At 42.2% G+C, this 6,493-nt stretch overlaps 1 pseudogene; it reads left to right on the forward strand.

Moving 5' to 3' along the window:
• Window positions 1-244: 244 nt before the first annotated feature.
• Window positions 245-845, forward strand: LOC140698417 (large ribosomal subunit protein uL6-like; annotated as a pseudogene).
• Window positions 846-6,493: the final 5,648 nt, after the last annotated feature.

A 6,493-nucleotide genomic window follows, 5' to 3' on the forward strand; every position in this document is an offset into this window, starting at 1 on the left:
TATATAAAAGCTTGGATGGGTGGATGGATGTTAAATAGAGACGAGTGCTATGGGAAAAACGAAGCAGGGAGAGACAATGGGGTATTGGAAGGAGTACACTTTTAAATACTGTGGTCAGGAAAAGTCTCACTTAGGGGTCATTTAAAACCCTTTTGTGGGAGGGCATAGCTCAATGGTAGAGCACATGCTTAGCATGTACAAGGTCCTGGATTCAATCCCCCGTGCCTCTGTTGAAAATAAATGAATGAGCTCTTTGCCGCATCTACTGGGAAAATCAGTAATCAGGACTCAGACTGTCGACATTCCAGATAATGTCGCCACCACTTTGAAGGGACACACAGTTATTGTGAAGGGCCCCAGAGGCACCCTGCGGAGGGACTTCAATCACATCAATGTAGAACAGTCTCCTTGGAAAGAAAAATAAGAGGCTCTAGGTTGACAAGCGGTTGGGAAACAGTGCGAACTGTAGCCAGTTCTTTTCTATCTGTAGTCATGTACAGAACACGATCAAGGGTGTTAAACTGAGCATCTGTTACAAGGTGAGGTCTGTGAATGCTCGCGTCCCCATCAAAGCCGTTATTCAGGAGAATGGTTCGCTTGTTGAAATCCAAAATTTCTTGGGTGAAAAATACATACGTGGGGTTCGAATGAGGCCAGGTGTTGCTTGTTCAGTATCTCAAGCTCAGAAAGATGAGTTAGTTCTTGAGGGAAAAGACATTGAACTGGTATCAACTTCAACTGCTTTGATTCAGCAAGCCACAACAGATAAAAACAAGGATATCAGAAAATTTTTGGATGATATCTATGTTTCTGAAAAAGGAACAGTTCAGCAGGCTGATGAATAATATCCAAGTTGTCCGGGTGCGGAAGGCAGGATGACAGATGACTCTTCAGATTCATTTGTGATATATTAAGGATACAATAAAAGCTGTGCTGACTGGGGAAGACAAACAAATAAATAAATAAATGAACAAACCAACCTAATTCCCACCCCCCAAAGAAGAAAAAAAAGAAAAATTTTTAGAAAGCCCTTTTTCTTATGAAAAGTGTCAAATATACAGAAAAGTAGAAAGAATAGTACAGTTCACACCTACATCTACAGAGAGCATTCAGCAATTTGCCACATTTTGCCACAGCGCTTCTTTGGTCTTACATTTCTATATCTGCTGAACCAGGTGAGTCAGTTTCAGCCATCTTCGCTCCCCACTCTACACTTCGGTTGTTTCCAACAAGGAAGACATTCTCTGCTGTCAATCCCTTTACCACGCCTAATGAAATTAACGACAATTCCTTGATATCTAATCCCCAGTAGAAAGTGGCATTGGAGCGGCTGCCTAAGGCAGGTGAGGAGTGAACCTTGTGGGCGTCCCAGGGAAGAGCATTCCAAGCCTAGCGAACAGCCAGTGCAAAGGCCCTGAGGCTAGAGGGTGCCTTACATGTTCCAGGAACTTGGAGGAGGCCAGCGTGTCTGGAACAGACAGAGCGAGGCAGGAGAGCGTGGAATATGAGGGCAGAGTGTAGTCGAGCCAGATCCTTCAGAGCCTTGTAAAATCAATGTGAGCAGTTAAGCTTTTCCAGGAATAAGCACGGAGCCAAAAAGGAAACTGACCCTCTATAAATGGGAACAGGCGCCCTCTGGTGGCCGCATGAGGGAACCAACAGAGGGAGGCGAGGGCGGAAGCCGGGAGTTTCCCGAGAGGAGACTGAAGAGCCCAGGTGGGCGGTGATGGCAGCCGAACCAGGGTGGTCACTGGGGGGAGGAGCAAGAAGTGATTGGATTCTGGTGCATGTTGAAGGTCGGAACAACAGGATTTGCCGATAGACTAGATGTATTGCTTCACACCCCTACCAGCCATGGATGAGAGGACCAAAAGAAATAAAATAGGACTTCTTTCACTCTACGTTGCTTTGTGAGATTTTTTTTTTCATGCTGTTTTGTGTTACTTCCCTCGTTGAAAAGCGTTCCCTAGCTGGGAATTCTGCAGCCACTGATTCAACCAATCTGTGGATGGAAAAAATTCGAAAAAAAAAAAAATCCAGAAATTTCCCCAAAGCAAAACTTGGCTGTCAACTATTTACATAGTATTTACAGCGTATTTAGAATTATTTACATTGTATTAGGTCTTATAAGTAATCCAGGGATGATTTAAACTCTATGGGAGGATGGGGAAGGGACACATCTCTTGCAGTAATTACCTCCACGTGTTACCAACCCAGAAGCTTTCAGATTTGGAATAACTTCATATTTACAAAGATAAGTTGCCAACCTAGTACAGAAAGCTCCTATACCCTTGGCCCAGTTTCCCTTAATGTAAACACCTTAATAACTACAGTTTATTTGTCAAAAGTAATAAATTAACAGTACAATACTACTAACTCAACTACAGGCTTTATTTGAACTTCATCATTTTTTCCACAGTTGTCCTTTTTCTGTTCCAAAATCGATCCAGGATGCCACATTGCATAGAATTGTCACATGTTCTTATTTTCCTCCAATTTCTGAGTTTTCAGTTTTTCCTTGTCTTTCATGACCTTGACAGTTTTGAAGAATATTGGCTGAGTGTTTTGTCTTCGCTCCTGAATTTTAATCTAATATTTTCTCCTGATTAGAATTTATAGCAGTTTTCCTCGTGTGTGTGTGTGTATGCGTGTGTGTGAGAAGGACTTGGGGGGAGACAATATTCTACTGCTTAACCCGAATGCTGGTGCTTCATTTGCTTCATAATTACTTCTTTTTATATTATTATTATTTTAATTGACATTTAGTCAGGTTACAATGTTGTGTCAATTTCTGGTGTACAGTATAATGTTTCAGTCATCCATATACATACATATATTCCTTTTCATATTCTTTTTCATTACAGGTTAGTATAAGATATTGAATATAGTTCCCTGTGCTATATAGAAGAAACCTGTTTATCTATTTTATATATAGTAGTATATTAACTACTGCAAATCTCAGAGTCCCAGTTCATCCCTTCCCACTCCCTTATCAGTGTAATTAGACACCATTTGTTTATTTTTGCTCTGATTTCTATTGCCTGGGTAGACTGCCCTAGGACAACATTGCTAAGATTTATGTCAGAAAATGTTTTGCCTATGTTTTCTTCTAGGAAGTTTACAGTCTCTTGCCTCATGTTTAAGTCCCTGGGGGAGGGGATAGCTCAGTGGTAGAGCATGTAATAAGAGGTCACTGCAAATCTGATTAAATTAGAGATCCTGAGGTAGGTGGGTATCCTGAGTTATCTGGGCAGGTTCTAAATGTAATCACTTGTATCCTTACAAGATACAGGCAGAGGGACACTTGATACACACAGAAGAGATGATGATGTGAAGATGGAGCAGAGAGAGATTTGAAGATGCTGGCCTTGAAGACTGGAGTCATGTGATCACGAGCCAAGCAATTCAGGTAACCATTAGAAGCTGGGGGAGGTAAGGAGCAGATCCTCCCCGAAGAGCCTCCAGAGGGAGCATTGCCCGGTCCATACCTCGATTTCGACCTGGTGATTCTGATTTTGGGCCTCTGTCTCCAGTACTGTGAGAGAATACTGTTTTGTTGTTGTTATTTTAAGGCTCTCAATTCATAGTAATTTGGTACAGCAACCTTAGGAACGGAATACACCATACGCCGAAGTTTTATGTATGTATCATGGAAGAAACCAAAGTTTAAAAATAAACAGCTTTCTCTTTTCTTTCATTGACAGAAGTAATGTTGACAGTTCCTGTCATAAGGCAAATGGATTTCAACCCCAGTTGAACTTATTCCTGCTGAGTGTTTCAAAATAAGGATGCTCTCATTTGCAGCCCTGTCTTGCACAGTTAAAGCAGCTGCCTGCTAGCCTGGATTCCAGGAAAGGACAAAAGGAATCAAGCAGGCAGAACATCTGATATGTCCTTCTTCATCAGTCTGAGGGGCGCATTTTAACATCTCTGAAGTAGAGATAGCCCTTATCACCCATGGGGTCATCTAAGTTTTCGTGGCCTGTGTGTGTGTGGACATCAAAAGTACTGGCCTCACAGTTTGCTGAGTGGAGATCAGCAGCTTGGGAAAACATCCCAGAAGCAACACTGAAACACACTTTTAATGCCCCAGGAAGCAGGGTTCGGGGGAGGATGGAGATGCATAATGAATCAGATGTGTTTAGTGACAAACCCAACCCTAACCCCAGTTTTACACATTTCAGTGAGAATCTAGTAGAATGAGTGTTGTCACTGAGGGGTGGTGTGGGCTGATGGATTGAGAAAGTTCTCCCCTAAAAGGTGACACTTGAATGGGGTCATGATGGAGAGGAATTCTCCAGGCAGAGGACTGTTGGTGGCGGAGAAGGTAAACTGACCCTCAAGAATTTGTATTCCCCTTCCTTTTATTTATTTATATTTATTTATTTGGAAGAGGAGGTAATTAAACATTTATTTATTTATTTATTTATTTATTTATTTATTTATTTATTTAATGGCGGTCCTGGGGATTGAACCCAGGACCTGGTGCATGCCAAGTACATGCTCTACCACTGAGCTCTACCCTCCCTCCTTCCCCTTCCTTAATGTCCATGGAAAGACTACATTTCCCAGCCTTCCTTGCATGAGAGTGGGGTCATGTGACTGGTTCTGGACAATGAAATACAGGCAAGAGAGCTCTGCTTCACCTCCAGGTCTGGTTCATAAAAATCTCCCCATGTGTCCATCTTTCCCTTCTCACCTGCTGATTTAATGTGGATGCTAGTGCATTAGTTATCTATTTTTTTTTGAATCCCAAAAGGGAATTTATTGGCTCTCAAAAGTGAGAAATCTAGGCATATGCTACAACATGGATGAATCTTTTTTTTAAACTGAAGTATAGATGATTTATAATATTATGTTAGTTTCTGGTGTACAGCATAGTGATTCAGTTTTACGTATGTGTTATACATATACTTTTTCATATTCTTTTTATTATAGATTCTTACAAGCTATTAATATAGTTCCCTGTGCTATACAGTAGGACCTTATTATCTTTGTATATAGTAGTTTGTGTCATTAATTATATATTGCTGTGTAACATGTTGCCCCCCAAATTCCTCACAGCTCAAAATAACATACATTTATTATGTCACATAGTTTCTGAAGGTCAGGAATTGAGAACAGCTTCAGCTGGGTGGTTTTGACTCAGGCCTTCCCATGAGGGTTCAGTCACACTGTTAGCCAGGGCTGCAGTCATCTGAAGGTTCCGCTGGGGCTAGAGGAGTCCGCTCCACTCCCATGGCTGTTGGCTGGAGGCCTCAGTTCTTCTCTGTCTGATGGCATCTCCATAGGCTGTTTGGCTGCAGCAGCTGACTTCCCCCAGAGCAAGTGACGAGAACTCGAGAAAGAGCCCAAGATGGAAGCCATGGTCTTTATAACCCAGTCTCAGAAGTGATACCCCATCACCTCTGTCACTGGCTATTGGTCACATGGACCAACTCTAGTACATTGTGGGAGGGGACTAGCCCGCATGTGGCTATCAAGAAGTGGGATGACTGGGGTCCATTTTGGAGCTTGGTTGCTATAGCCAGGGAGACCTGGGGAAATGCACGTGAAGGCAACTCCCCGCATCACCCTGGTTTCCTGCCCCTCTTCTCTCTGCTGATTGAACTTTACATGAACAAGAAGTAAAAATCAGTTGTCCGCTATCTCAGAGCTCATCTGCCTCAGTGACTACTGTTGCTTTCACTAATTACAGGGACCCATTGCTAAAGGCACAAGGTGTGGAAGCTTATTTATTTATTTATTTGCCTTTTTTTTGGTGTGTGTGTGGGGTGATTAGGCTTGTTTAGCTAGTTATTTTAATGGAGGTTCTGGGGATTGAACCCAGGACCTTGTGCATGCTAAGCATGTGCTCTACCACTGAGCTACACCCTCCTCCCAGGATGCAGAAGTTTAAACAGAACAGAGCACTTTATGACTTTACTGTGTGAGTATATAACTTTGAATTAAAAAAATAAAAATGGGGGAAGGGTATAGCTCAGTTGGAGTGAATGCTCAGCATGCATGAGGTCCTGGCTTCCATCCCCAGCACCGCCATTAGAAAAAATAATGATAAAACAAAACCTATATGAAAAAAGAGGGAATAAAGTAAACCCCATCCACCTAATAGAAGAAAGGAACAGAAAAAATAATACACTGAATACACTCCAAATGGATCAGATTTCAATGTAAAACAGGAAACGAAAAAGAATGAAAAGTAAACACTGCAAAATTCTTTTATAACCTGGGTGTGTAGAAAACCTTTGAATTATGATTCAAAATCCAGAAGCTGTAAAAGAAAACACTGACATGTTTAAATGCATGAAATAGGAGCAGATGTTCTTCCTCTTCTTCTTCCTTTTCTTCCTGAGCAATACAGTCCTAAGGCCCTCGTGTGAAGCCGGCAGGGCCAGCGTGGGGTGGGGACAGTGGCCCAGAATGGCGTGTCGGGATCTTAGGGTTGGTAATGAGGGCCTCTACCCCTAGAGCAACTCAGCAGAGTGGGGGTGTC

This window comes from Vicugna pacos, chromosome 9 (assembly GCF_048564905.1).
Source record: "Vicugna pacos chromosome 9, VicPac4, whole genome shotgun sequence".
Taxonomy (NCBI): Eukaryota; Metazoa; Chordata; class Mammalia; order Artiodactyla; family Camelidae; genus Vicugna; species Vicugna pacos.